Below are 14,924 nucleotides of genomic sequence, written 5' to 3'. Positions count from 1 at the left end.
ACTCTTTTTTTTAGACTAATGCTATAATTCTCTGTTTAAAAACAACATCAGAAAATATATTTTACTTGAGAGACTGAGTATTTAATATTTGTTTGTCTTGAGACCTATTTTGATTGTCATTTATTGTTTTCCTAGAACTGTAATATTGTATTTTTAGCATATAGATCCTTTTATAGACAATAAACATACAAATAACGACACAAGTCTTGTAAGATACATATTTTTTTTTATTTATTAAATTTTGGCTGGGTTGCATAAAATGAGAATCTGGCTTCTAGTATGTAAAAGCTGAGACTACTATAACACATATGTTATCATAACATGTGTTATAGTAGTTTCAGGTAAAAGTCAAGCAGGGAAATTGGGAACGGTATATATTTTGTGTAAAACGGCTTCAGTTTTCAATTAACGGCCTTAATTTTTTTTAGATATTTGCATATACATAAATAATGCATGCATATCAACAAAAAGTTTATATAATTAGCACAGTTTTCTTTTTGTTGTCATTCAATTTTTTATTAGTCTAGCTGATTGAGATTGAAAATAGGTGAACAGATTGAGATCTCACTGGGGCTGGATTGACCCTGCCCCTTGTTTTTGTGTCTGTCTTGTTGCAAAAACCTGGTTAGTTGTTATCTTTCCACATATGATTATCCACATTATAGAAAAGTCTATTGGCTCTACTTCAAAATATGGACAATTTTGTGTTTTTGAGTCCAAACAACTTGAAACTTACTACACATGTTCCCCTATGTTATGATCTTTCTTATTTTAATGCCAAAATTAGAGTTTTCTGACCCTAATTTTACATTTCATTGGATAAAGAAAAAATGATTAGTCTGGGTTGGGCATCCATGTGCTATGGACACATTCTTGTTTTATTTTCTGGTAATATTATCCCCCTACTTGTTTTATGCATAAAATATAAAGAAATACATAATCTTGAAAGTATATGAAAAACATTTACAATTTATAAACAATCCACACAGTGACACTAAGGACTCTATTTGTTGACAGCTAAAAATTAAATGCTGATAACATCCTATAAAAATAGATGAAAACTTGTACCCATGATTTTGAAAATTTAAAATGTGACTGTCAGATTATTGCGTGTAAAAAAAAGAAAAAAAGCCAATATCATAGTTCCAACTTCAGGTACAGGGCTTTGCTCATTGATGAAGGCTGTACAGTGACCTATAGTTGTTAAGGACAAGGTTCACTTATGGCACAAAATGGCCTAAAATATCAATTTTATCATAAAACACCAAAAAGTCTCAATTTGATTTGTAAATGGTTCTATTTCAAAAGTTTAAATGCTAAATATATCAGTTCTTTTCATAAGAGTATATAATATTCTCCAAAGTAAGCCTATTTTGGTCATTTTGTCAAAATATGATGATTTTGTGCATTTTTCAGACCTAAAAGCCTTGGAAACACTTTGGCCGCCACCTACAATCCAGAATGTGTTGTAATCAAAAGATTCCAATTTTGATATAGATTTCATCATATAAAAACTTTTTGGATCGTAGATGGCGGCCAAGGTTAATTTTGCCAAAAATAATTAAAATTATGGAAAAAAACTACCAAAATTGACCTTTTAATACAAATTATGTTTATTGATGTGGTCATAGCTCCATAAATTGTAAAGAAAAGTGTCAGAAAAAATATTTTTGTCTTATTAGTATTATCACAAGTATTTCTGTATTAAATTTGTAATTGTTTGGCCCGATTTAAAAAACATAAAAAAAATCAGGGCCAATTTTAACCCTTCGTGAACCTTCTCCTTTCTGTGTCATTTAGGTCTATTTGTGGAGAGTCTCATTGGCAATCATGCCACAATGTCTTTTTTTTAATGTTAAGAAATAATTTATACAAACCTAAGATATGTTGGAAATTTTCACATGGCCTTGACCATTATATTTGAATTTTAACACAAGCTTACCTACGTTTGGGAGTTGTTACCAGTGACAGACAAATCCTGGATTATTATGACTTCTCAGCACTTATTGATTTATCAATGTCTTTAAGTATCTACATACAGACAAGGAATTATTATAAAACGGAATAAGCAATATTTATTCATTTACTAGACAATTCAATTTTTTCACAGCTTTGTTCATTGAAACTGATGTGAATATGAACAGTTACCTCCCATACATCCAGGATTTTACTATTTTATGCCCTTTAATTTAGCTGGGAGAGCAATCTCCTTTTCAAAGCAGATTGTATAGGGGTTTAAAATTTTTGTAAGCTAGATTCATCAGAAAACAGAAAATGTAATAAATTTCACCCATATCAAGGAATTCCTAAACTGTTTATGCCAATACATTGACTGATATAAAACAGAGTAATAGCTATTCATCAAACAATAAGGATGTGATCAACAATAGATTATATATTGTCCGTATACAGTCATCTAATTAAAGGTTATGGGTGACAAAAATAGAACAATTCAAAAGAGAAAACCAACAGCCAGATTTACTAAAACATTAATGATAGTTTTTCTTTCCATCTGATATGAGATGGGGGCATTATAGTTTTTTTCTGCTTTTGTCACGTATGCCAACTTTTTAGCTCGATTGGCCCGAAAGTCCAACTGAACTATTCTCATCACTTGAGCCGTCGTCCAGCTTTACGAAAAATCTTCTCCTCTTAAACTACTGGGTCAAATTTAACCAAACTTGGTCATAATCATCATTGGGGTATCTAGTTTTAAAAAAATGTGTCCGATGACCCTGCAAGCCAACCAAGATGGCCACCATGACTAAAAATAGAACATGGGGGTAAAATGTAGATTTTGGCTTATAACTCTGAAACCAAAGCATCTTAGAGCAAAACTGACATAGGTAATATTGTTGGTCAAATTTATCTGCCTTGAAATTTTCAGATGAATCGTCACAACCGGTTGAGGGGTTGCTGCTCCTGAATTGGTAATTTTAAGGAAATTTTGCCGTTTTTGGTTATTATCTTGAATACTTTATAGATAGAGATAAAACTGTGAACAGCAATAATGTTCAGCAAAGTAAGATCTACAAATAAGTCAACCTGATCAAAATGGTCAGTTGACCCTTTAAGGAGTTATTGTCCTTTTATAGTCAATTTTACCATTTTTTCTTAAACTTTTGTAATCTTTTACAAAAATCTTCTCCTCTTATACTTCTGGGCCGAATTTAACCAAACTTGGCCACAATCATCATTGGGGTATCTAGTTAAAAAAATGTGTCCGCTGACCCAGCCAGCTAACCAAGATGGCCGCCATGGCCAAAAATATTATAGGGGTAAAATGTAGATTTTGGTTTATAACTCTGAAACCAAAGCATTTAGAGCAAATCTGACATGGGTAAAATTGTTTATTCAAGTCAAGATCTATCTGCCCTGAAATTTTCAGATGAATAGGACAACCAGCTATTGGGGTTGCAGCCCCTGAATTGGTAATTTTAAGGAAATTTTGCCGTTTTTTGTTTATTATCTTGAATATTATTATAGATAGAGATAAACTTAAAACAGCAATTATGTCAGCAAAGTAAGATCTGCAAATAAAATTTTGGTAAATTTTTACAAAATGTTTTTTTTTTCTCTAACTACTGGGCAAAGTGCATTATAGATATATATATTGTTAACAGCAAGAATGTTCAGTAAAGTAATATCTACAAACACATTACCATCACCAAAACACAATTTTGTCATGAATCCATCTGTGTCCTTTGTTTACTTATGCACATAGACCATAGTGAGCGACACAGGCTCTTTAGAGCCTCTAGTTTCTATAAAGTTAGATTCATGCGAGGAACCCCTGTATATTAAGTTACTTTTCAATTTGTGCTTGCAGGTGAGAGTCCCAAAAGAATTAGATAAAGAAGAGATATTTCAGACTGAAAAGTCTTTAAGTGTTGTAAAGGAGGAAGAAAAGGCTACTAACACAGAAATCTTCAGAAGAGCCAAATAGGGAATCCCCACGTCACATAAAGTTAACAAAGACCAAGATGTTGACACCTAAGAAGTCAATAGATGTATCTGATCAAACAGAAAAACCATCACCAAAAAAGTCTTCAGGGTGTGTCAAAAAAAAGTGTAAAGCTATTAGAAAAATTACTGGATGAGTCACCTAAGAAAGATGTGCTGCTAAAGGAAAAGAATTTGTATGACTCTGCTAGGGAAGATATGCAGCTGCATGAAAAATCACCAGATTTGTCCCACTAGAGCAGAGAAACCTGAATCCAAAAAGTCTTCAGAAATGCCCCAAAAGGCAGAGACACTTGAATCCAAAACGCCATCCGATGTGTCAAAGAAAGAGACAGCTGTATTTAAACACCTGAAAAGAAAACATAGGAAGATAACAACTTCCTCTAATGATACAGTAATGGATGTGTTTGATAAAGCAATTACAATATGTCTCGAAGACGAGGAATCTGATGATGATGCTGGAGAAACATAGCCATGAACAGAGTAGTAAAAGAAGTTTTAAAGATATAGCTGAACTTAGTAAGAAAATAGGAGAAACTGAAATTAAATCTGAGGAGAAGGCTGATCATGTTGAGAGTAAAAGACGGAAAAAAGATGGAGATGAACAGATGATGACTCTGGCCGATTATCATATGTCACAGGAAGGTAGGAAAACAAATTCAGAGAGGAGATTTACACGGCAAACCCACTCTGACGATAGTAATCCTTGATGACGATGATGATCATTCTATAGATAACATAATACCTAGTATTCAGTCAGATCCAGTGCTACATCAACACCAAGAACAAGTATCTAGGCAGTACCAAGGTTTTCCACGACCAGTCGATAGTCACGATGAGGATGCTATAGCAGCTGCCAGACTGATGACAGATATGGCTCTCTGTAGAAACATATCATATGCACCACATTCCAATGGTGCAGAAACTCACGTCACTAATTCACGATATGGTTATTGTAGTTCTGTAGACCATGGGGAAGTGTATCCTAGACCTAATTATCATGGAAACTATCCACTCCAGGCAATGTATGGACAAAGCCATCATCCACATGGCAACCCAACATGTTTGGTCAACCAGTACAGGATCCCTATGGGCAGTGGGAAGGAAATTTTCAGAATATAGCTATGTATGATAGCAATAATAACATAATCAACCAAGGTCAACCACCATTTCAAAGTCCAGAAAACACACCATATGGAAACATGGGAATGCCCGTAAGGATGTCAGGGAGTAATACTAGTCAACATAGGATGTCATATGAATATGACGATGAGGCCTAGATTGCCACCAGATTATAGAAATTTTCACCCACTACCTATGGGTGTACCACTTGATTATTCCGTACCAAGAGCCGGCATTCCAGGACAAAATATTCCATTTCAAGAAGTAGGTAATGTTCCAATGGATTGCAGAAGACAAGTCAGAAAGATTGTTCTTTTAGATCAGAAACATGATAAACATAACTTTGAAGATGATGGTAGCAGTCCGACAAAAAGAAGAAAACGATCAAGACAACAACAAATACCTCAAGAATCTGTGGCTAACTATGATGAAATTGTGAAAAATCTGTTCGTTCCTGCACCACCAACAAAGACTGTCTTGATTCATCCAAAATTTATGTCAAAGGATCGTGGATCAAAAGTCGACGTTGATCCAACTCATGTAAGATCAATTAGTCATAGAGGTCTGATACGTAAAATATATCGGACTACTTATTGATGGAGAATGAGTATATTACAGAAATATCTAAAGCTGTTTCCCTTCCTATGGATAACTGTGTCATGGACGATCCTTATCTTATGGATGTTATCAGAGTCAAGATACCATTTCCTACACCTAAGTATATGCAGTTTCTGAAGGATTTTTACCCTGCTATACAGGTTGATTGGAAAGCGTTAAATCATCAGCTAGATAATATAGATCTGGAGGAGATGGGGCTGAGAAGTTCCACTCTTATTATCTCGATAATCGTGCCGTACCAGTTTTGCTAGGAGAGGCTTTCTACTTTTTCCAAAGGGAAGTGATAGAAAAGTAATGGAAGAGAAAAAGAAGTGTTAAAAAAAAGAAACTTTGTTAACATCTTTATTACAGCCGCTTAAAATATAGAGAAATGCAAAGCTGTATATTGTGTTTTGTTTTTCAGTTTGCTTTTTGTTATTTTTTGGATGAATTCTTGGTTGATTATGTTATTTTTTTATCAGCCCCATCTCCTCCAGATCTATATTTATCTATCTGATGAACATTTAGATAAGCATTGATTTTATTTCCCTTTATTCACCAATGGCAAAAAATATGACCAAGTTAAGAATCATAACCAGTAATGGTAGAAATAGTAAAGGAAAATAACATTTTAATTCTTGACTGAACATATTTCTCTGCAAGTATAATTTGTAAAGATCAAAGTAAAAACTATATCTGACGTTACAAAAAAAATAAGAATTTAAGTGACTTTTTCTTCAAATCTTATTCTATTTTGATGTTTAGTACTGGGTTTTAAAATAAATTGCTTATTTCTGTTAAAATAAAATGATACTTTTGACTCTTAATTTTTCATGCAGTGTACTGTCTGAATATGTATGTAATAGCCAGATTGGGAGATTATTAGTATATATAGTGCTCATGATACTTTCTAGTTATTGCAATTCAATTTATAGATCGTTTTTAAAATTAAATATCAGTAAATGATTAATAAGCAAATTTTTTTATTTTGTCTTTTTCATTTACTTATAAGTGTTGTGCTATATTTTGTTTATTATTTATTACATGCTTAAATTTTGTCAATACTGTATATATTTTCATATAACCAGTGAAAAGCTCATCGAAGGTTTTAATTTGTTTGAAATATTTGTCAATAACAAATTATAATTCAAACATCAACAACAAATGTCATCAATGAAGTTTGAACAATTATTGACCTTGATATTTATTTTACCTCAAAACTTAAGTGCCACAGCTTGTATTTGTAAGAATTCATCCAATTTAGAAAAATTTCAAAACATGGGCAAAAACAACCAACCAATCAAACCACTCAATTTTGAAGGCATGCTTATCCTGGGTTAGAAATAGTAGGACTTTTGTTTCTGCTTGTCTGTTAATTCAAGAAATATCTAGACAAAGTCTGGTGGGAATGATAGAAAATTACTGAGTTATCTCCCCTTAATTATACGATTTGATAGCAAAATTACCGAGTTATCTCCCCATAATTATTGGATTGATAGCAAATTACCAAGTTATCTCCCCTTAATTATTGGATTGATAGCAAATTACCGAGTTATCTCCCCATAATTATTGAATTGATAGCAAATTACCAAGTTATCTCCCCTTAATTATTGGATTGATAGCAAATTACCAAGTTATATCCCCTTAATTATTAATTTCTAGTGAATTTCACTCAATTTACATCTCGAATTGACAAAACACAGAAATTAAAGGAATGTTAAATTCATGCAACATGATACATTCTGTCGGAACTTAAATTAATGTAAAGTTGAGCAGGTTTTTGTTTGTCATGTTTTGCAGTGTACCACTGTCTGATTCTTGAGGTAGATATTATTAGTTATTTGTCCTTGGGTAGATTGGCAAATTAAGGTATGATTGATTTTAAATGATTAGAATTACATAAATAATATTGTATTGTTTTAACAGTATCTATGCAATCAATACAACTTTTCTTTCATATGATAAGGGAGATAATCAGCATACATTTTTTTTTAAATAAAACAATTTTCTTTAGTCTAACTTGTAAAAACATTTGATTCACCAAATATTAGAATGTTAAACTAGAGACAGGTGATTTCAAATGCATTTTGCTGGACCACTGTTGCAGTTGCCAATCTCTGTGTATATATGTCTCTGATTAATTTTAGACTTATCAATTCATGAAATAAAGCATCATGATGTACAGAGTTCGCGAAATCTTTTTTTCCCTGGTGGTCCTTGAAGAAAATCTACTGGTCCTCACTACTAATTCTATTGAAAAATACTAAAATTGTGTTAGACCTATGCAAAATTTTGGTAGTGAAATCCTGAGGACTGACACTTTTCGCGAACTCTGGATGTATATGCATTTCATATTGGTAGTTGAATTTGAGTATCTTAGTAATTAGTTTGTTTGTTTGCTAATCATATGCTGAGAAAGCCTGACTTATTACTTGTTAAGTCTGTATAATGTAACATATTATGGTTTTTATTAAGTTATTATTTATTTAGTTTTGAATTGTTATTGATTTCAACTGCATGAAATTACAGCAATAGACTGTTTCTTTCAGTTATCGAATCAAATGATGCATTGTATTTATATTTTCTAAGAACTGTGCATATTCTATAAAATTTAAACAATTTTCCCATATATTTCCACCTATATAAACTTTAAAAAACTCTCTTTCATAATTAAGCTTTTTTGTACTCTGCATTGTTTGCCATAATTCTTATTGGCAATCTACAGAAGAAAAAAATGCATTTTTGCACATTTATACAATAATTTGGATGAATTCTGTATTAAGGGAATCACCTGGGCATTTTTTTTTTTTACACAAGAGGAAAATTGACAGAAAAAAAGTAAGCTTTCTTTCATATGTAATTTAGCTCATATAGCTTATAATAAATCGTTTACCAAATTAAAGCAGATTCTAGATTTCTTTTCATTTGATTTGAGACCCAAATAAAACCAATGCAAATTTAAGGTAAAAGTCTAAGTCAGCCTTTTCCTGCCATTTTTTAAAAATCCAAATATCTGGAAATGGAGCTCCATAACCTTTCAATATTTTTTTAGCTTATTTTGTTCCTAAACTAATGCTCCTCCAACTTGAAGTATCAATTTTTAATTTCTCAGGTTTTTTTTCTAATATCATCTTAGTACATTACATTCTTCACATGCCACCGGAAAGTATCTGCCTGCTACATTTATAAATAATGCCATATTCTATCCACTGTATATTAAAATTTCGATGATTTCATTTAGTCAACGACAAGTCTTTACCTCCCTTCTCCAAAATTGTGTTACCAATAAATTATATGTTTTGATAAATAAGACTTAAATCACGATTATTATGAATTTGGCTACTGAAGAGTCTTGATCTGATTTTTTTTTTTTTTTTTTTTTTTTAGAAAATAAGTTATGGAAACAGACCCTTTTTACTTTGATATAGGTAAGGGGAACAATACTTTCAAAATATACTCATCTAAATAATATTTTATTATTACAAATGTGTATGCACTCATTCCAATACCATGAATAACTTTGTGCATGGTTCTTAGAAATATTATACCTGTAATTGCTTATTCATTTTAAAATTTGTTCATTTGTAAATATATTGTTTGTTTTAATTTGATGTACATTTAATTGCATGCAAATACTATATTTCTTAGACTGATTAATTTTTAGTTTTGCCAATGCCTTTCTGGCTATATATACTACTGAAGAAATAGTTTGTGCCAAATCAGATTGAATATTTTAAATATTGCAAATTGTTAAAGATTATATTTACCCCGTAATAAAATGCTTTACACAGCTAAGATATCATGTTTTTTTTTTTCTGCATAAGCAGGCACATTAGTTATTTCTACTCTATTCATTGGTCAATCATTCCACATATCCTTATCATTTATTCTTGTTATGAACAACAAAAAATATCCTTTGTGGCGAATTATCTTTTGGATTTATGATTTTTCTCAAGGCAGAAAATCATTATGTAGTTTATACTCTTTCATAGGTACTATTTCTGTACTAAAAATATATAGTATTGGAAATTTACTTTTAATATTAATTAGTACTATTTCTTTACTTTAAAATTATTGTAATATTCAGGTACTTGTATTTTACAGTACTTCATTTGTACTAAATATTTTGGTACAAAAATGATAACAATAGTGATCATAATATTCCATGTTTAAAATCATATTCTAATATGACGTCCTTATTACGCTTTGTAAACAAAGCCGTGTTCTAATGAGCACAAAATATGTTTGACACATGCGCAAGAACTTACTGTTTGTATTTACTTTATTTCCATCGTTATCCATTAAAATATATACATTTAAGCAGCTAACATAAACTCTTATTATATATTTTTATGAAACAACATATATTTACCCTGCTCGTAGTTTTTTAAAATATGAACTGCAATGCACAGACTACTTGTGGAGGAAACGGGAACAGCCAAACATTTTTACGGTAATTTCGCACGCTGTCGACCTATAGAAATACTGTATTTGTCTATTAGAATCGAAATAATTCCTTAATGTCATGCTCTATGCTCATTTTAACATGGGTAGGCATTATATTTGACTACATTTTACACCTTGCTAACGGTCAGTGTAAAATATTGACAAATATAATGCCTACCCATGTTAACATGAGCATAGAACATGACATGAAGGAATTATTTCTTAAATTTAAGGGATTTGAAATAGAAAAACTTTCAAAATGCTGAAAATGTAAAGGTAGTAACCAAAAATCTGTAGTACCCACATTTCAAGTACAAATAAAGTACTGTAAAATACAGGTACCTAAATATTACAATAATTTTAAAGTAACAAAATAGTACTGAATATTAAAAGTAAATTTCCAGTACTACATATTTTTAGTACAGAAATAGTACCTATGAAAAAGTAGCTGTGTATGGTAGAAATGACAATAAAGTTTAACCATTTTATTCAGGCATACTTTGTTTTTAGCTGCGGTATATTCAAGGGTGGGTGGAAGAGGGCGTACCACCCTCCCCCTTTTGATTGAAAAATATATTATTTTCAACATAAATTTTCCAAACTTTTTTGGCCTCGCTCTGCTTGCCAATGTACATAGTAGTACTTTTACAACCCTCTTTTCAAAATTTCTTGATTCATCTCCAACTGTTGCCATGATTTAGAACTTTTTCATTGTTGTACATTGTTTTCTGTCACAGACAACAACAGATATATTCAACCTGTGTAGCAATAATCCAGTCCTCTTTTCTTGGATTGTGAATTCATCGAGTAGGGGACACAGGAACAATTATCATCTTGTGGTTTTGGTTGTTTGAAGTGGGACCTTGTATTCCTTTCAATTATTTTTTTCCGTCTTGTGCATCAAATAGCCAGTACCCCGGTAGAGGGATTTAGTTTATCTGTAAGAAAGACAGTCATGAATTTTAAGGTAAAGTTTAAAAAAAAAAATAAACAAGAGAATGTCTGAAGCTGTCAATTATATCAACTGAACTCATTAAAGACCTCCATATTTTGAGTTGAACTAGTGAGGTTTTCTCTTAATATTGATATTATTTGTCCCTCAAGCAGTACACTACACTAAAAATGTATGTAGAAAGTGTAGGCAAGACTTTTTTAACCTACCTTTTTGGTATAAAAAAAATGCACTTTAGAATAACTGTCTCAGGTAAACTGATCACAGAATTGTACTTCTCATGATCAACAGTAAAGTATACTAGTGGAGCATGAATTGATTACCTCTGTTTTTTATAGTTTTGTTGTTGAATTCCTTTTATTTTTTTTTTATTTTTTTTTTGGATTGCTGTTTTGACAATACTGATGGTTTTTGATTTCCTCCTTTGTATTATCTCCCCTTTTTATCTCATGGGCCTAGTGAGCTATTTTTATCACTTGGCGTCCTTTGTTGTTGTACTCCTGCCTGGTTAACTTTTTATATTTTGAACTTCTTCTAGAGATCCACTTAATGGAATGGAACCAAACATTGCATGAATGTTCATTCTAATGTTGTTCTTTGAAGCTGATCCATCATCCAAGATGGACACCAGCAGGTAACTTAGTTTAACATCATGACCCTATGGGAAATACATACAAATGTCTCCGTTTAGAGAACCACTGAATGGAGTGAAACCAAACATGACATGAATGTTTCTTATGAAGTGCTGACCAAGTGTTGTTATTTTGAAGCTGATCCATCATCCAAGATGGCCACAAGCAGGGGACTTTAAGTTTAACATAGGATCTAAAGGGAAATACATACAAATGTCTCCTTTTAAAGAACCACTGAATTGAATGAAACCAAACATGGCATGAATGCTCCTTATGAGATACTGACCAAGAGTTGTTACTTTGAAGCAGATCCATCATTCAAGATGGCTGCCAGCGGAGGGGACTTAGTTTAACATAGGACCCTAAGGCAAATATATATAAATGTCTTCTTTTAGAGAACCACTGAATGGAATGTAACCAAACATGGCATAAATGATCCTTATGAGATACTGACCAAGTGTTGTTATTTTGAAGCAGATCCATCATTCAAGATGGCTGCCAGCGGAGGGGGCTTAGTTTAACATGGGACCCTAAGGCAAATATATATAAATGTCTTCTTTTAGAGAACCACTGAATGAAATGAAACCAATGAAAACGTTCCTTATGGGGTGCTGATGAAGTGTTGCTTCTTTGTTGCTGATTTACTGTCCAAGATGGCCACCAGAATTTTTTATTAAAATACGGAGCCAATATTAAACCAAATTTAGCCACAACTATTATTTGGGTATCTGTTATGATTTTTATGATTTCCAAAACCAAAGTAGAGTCAGGTGAGGGACACAGCTCTCAAGTAAACTTCTGTCCAAATTTGATAAAAAAAAAATGCAATGTTTTCACAAAGCTATAGATGTCTTAAATTATTATAACTACAGACAATCTAAAAGAGGGGCGAAATACACCAGAGGGACAGTCAAACTCATAGATAGAAAATAAAATGACAACGCTATGGCTAAAAAATAAAAAGACGAACAGAAAAATAATAGTAAACAAAACACAGCATAGAAAACTAAAGACTAAGCAACATGAACCCCACCAAAAACTGGGGTGATTGGTGCTCTGGCCTTGAAGGCATAAAACTTTGCTCAGTGCTCGGAACACAAAAATCATGCTCAAAACATGAAATCAAGCAATTTGATTGGTTGATTTTCTAGTCTGAGTACAAAAATCATGCTCCAAAGTTTTATGACCGTGAGGCCAGGAAGGGTAAGCAGATCTCCTCCACATGTGCCCCGTCGTATTGCTCATGTTATTACAAATCCGGTAAATAGTCAAATTCGGTAAGCCGGTCACATTCGTGGTGAAAAGGGGATGGATTGTAGTAACGACATAAGAAACATATCTTATATCATTGTGGAACGGTAATTCCATAATTGAGAGGCTGTTAACAGAATCTAAAATCGGTATGATTCAGATTTTTAAAAAAAATCTGCTTTCAGTCATCTTAACATGACCCTTTGTGGCCTGACAAGAACAACATAAAAATCTAATGTATCATGATGAAAGTTATGATTTTCATCAGATTGATTATTTTACTTGCCATTTTCCTAAGCCAGAAACCTGTAGTCTATTGTTTGTTTGTCATTGTTGCATTTGGATGTTTTGTCTCAGTGACAAATATACCAAAACCTTCATGTTACAAAGTTTCTATACAACAAGATGTTGAAAATATTTTGTTTTATTTTAGGAAAAAAATGAGTATTCATTGGAAAAAAATATATTTCTATATCTGTATTAACAATGCATTACACACAAAAAAAATCTGAAAAACAAAGACAATATAGCCACCTATTCAAAAATTCACGAGATACGTACTGTGTAATCTTAGAAGATAGGATTTGATTCCGAATTTATAAAAGCAATCAAAATTGGATTTTGTGTTTTGAGGACACCAATCATTCACTATAAAACAAAAAATGAGCTATTGTAATGCATTTACATTTGACCAGAAGCAGAAATTACTAAATATGCCAAAATTTAACACCCCCCTTTTTAGTGTTTATTATATCGTTCTATATAACTCTGTGTACAGTGACATGAAAACCAGTCCCACACAAAACTAAGGAAGAGTCTTTGGCCGTGTTCACACCAAACGCGGTGTACAGTAAACATGTTTTAACTTGGTTTAATGTAATGTACACTAGTTTTACAACAACAACAACAACAACAATTTTACATTAAATTTGTTCACATCTATACCCTATACACCTGTACATAAGATTTGTTCACACTTGTACACTAGTTTTACATTAAATTTGTTCACATCTATACCCTATACACCTGTACATAAGATTTGTTCACACTTGTAAACTATATGTCATTTAAATGTTCATTACGTAGAACCGAATTCAAATTTTCGAACAACTTTTTTAGCAGTTAAGGAACGACCATTTGACTTTAAAAAAAGGGGGATGGATTTTTCCACAATTTGATTGTCATCGGGTCATACAGATGCTTAGAATGAACAAATATTCGGAATCCAAAGTTTCCCAATACATTATAGTGTTAAATATTGAATTGGTACCATCGAAAAAAAAACCAAATATAATCTTTCGCGCGAGAAAAAGTTCTGACTCAGAACCCCCCCCCCCGTTTTTTTTTTTTTTAAGTAAAGTGGTTGCTCCTTTAAGAAAGTCATTTTGGATGATTTAAGTTTTGTTTAAAGATGTCTCGATTACGCATCAAAAACGTAGGTTGCATGAGTGTGCTTCAGACGAAGAAAAATAATTGCGATGTTAAGGATCACTACATTTCTATCTTTTCTGTTTGTTTCAAATGTTCAAATGGTATTTTTTCTCCAAGGAGTATTTGACAAAGGGAGGGGGTAATGTTGTTATTTTTATATTTCTAATTGTATTTCAACGGATCTGAGATAATACACAAACAAACATTTAAACTCACCCTTTTTCAGTGATGCATTTATGAGTGAAACGTTGTCTGAGTAAAGACCAGTGGCAAACATTTCTATCAGTGTGTACGTCCAGTCGATTCGGGAAGACCTTTTCAAGTGAATTATGTGTTCGGCAATGATGATGGATGAGTCTTGATAAGGGATTAATAAGGCTACGTAAAGTGTGTATATAACAAATAAATATATCACTGAGTTTAGACAAATATTTCTGTAAAGAACTTTATTAATGAGTGTAATTGTAAAGCAAAATTATATCCGGGTGAAATTTGACCCGGAGGAAAAAATGTCACAGTAGGTGTTGTTA

Source organism: Mytilus edulis, chromosome 13 (genome assembly GCF_963676685.1).
Source record: "Mytilus edulis chromosome 13, xbMytEdul2.2, whole genome shotgun sequence".
NCBI lineage: Eukaryota > Metazoa > Mollusca > Bivalvia > Mytilida > Mytilidae > Mytilus > Mytilus edulis.
Note: the sequence above shows the minus strand (reverse complement) of the source record.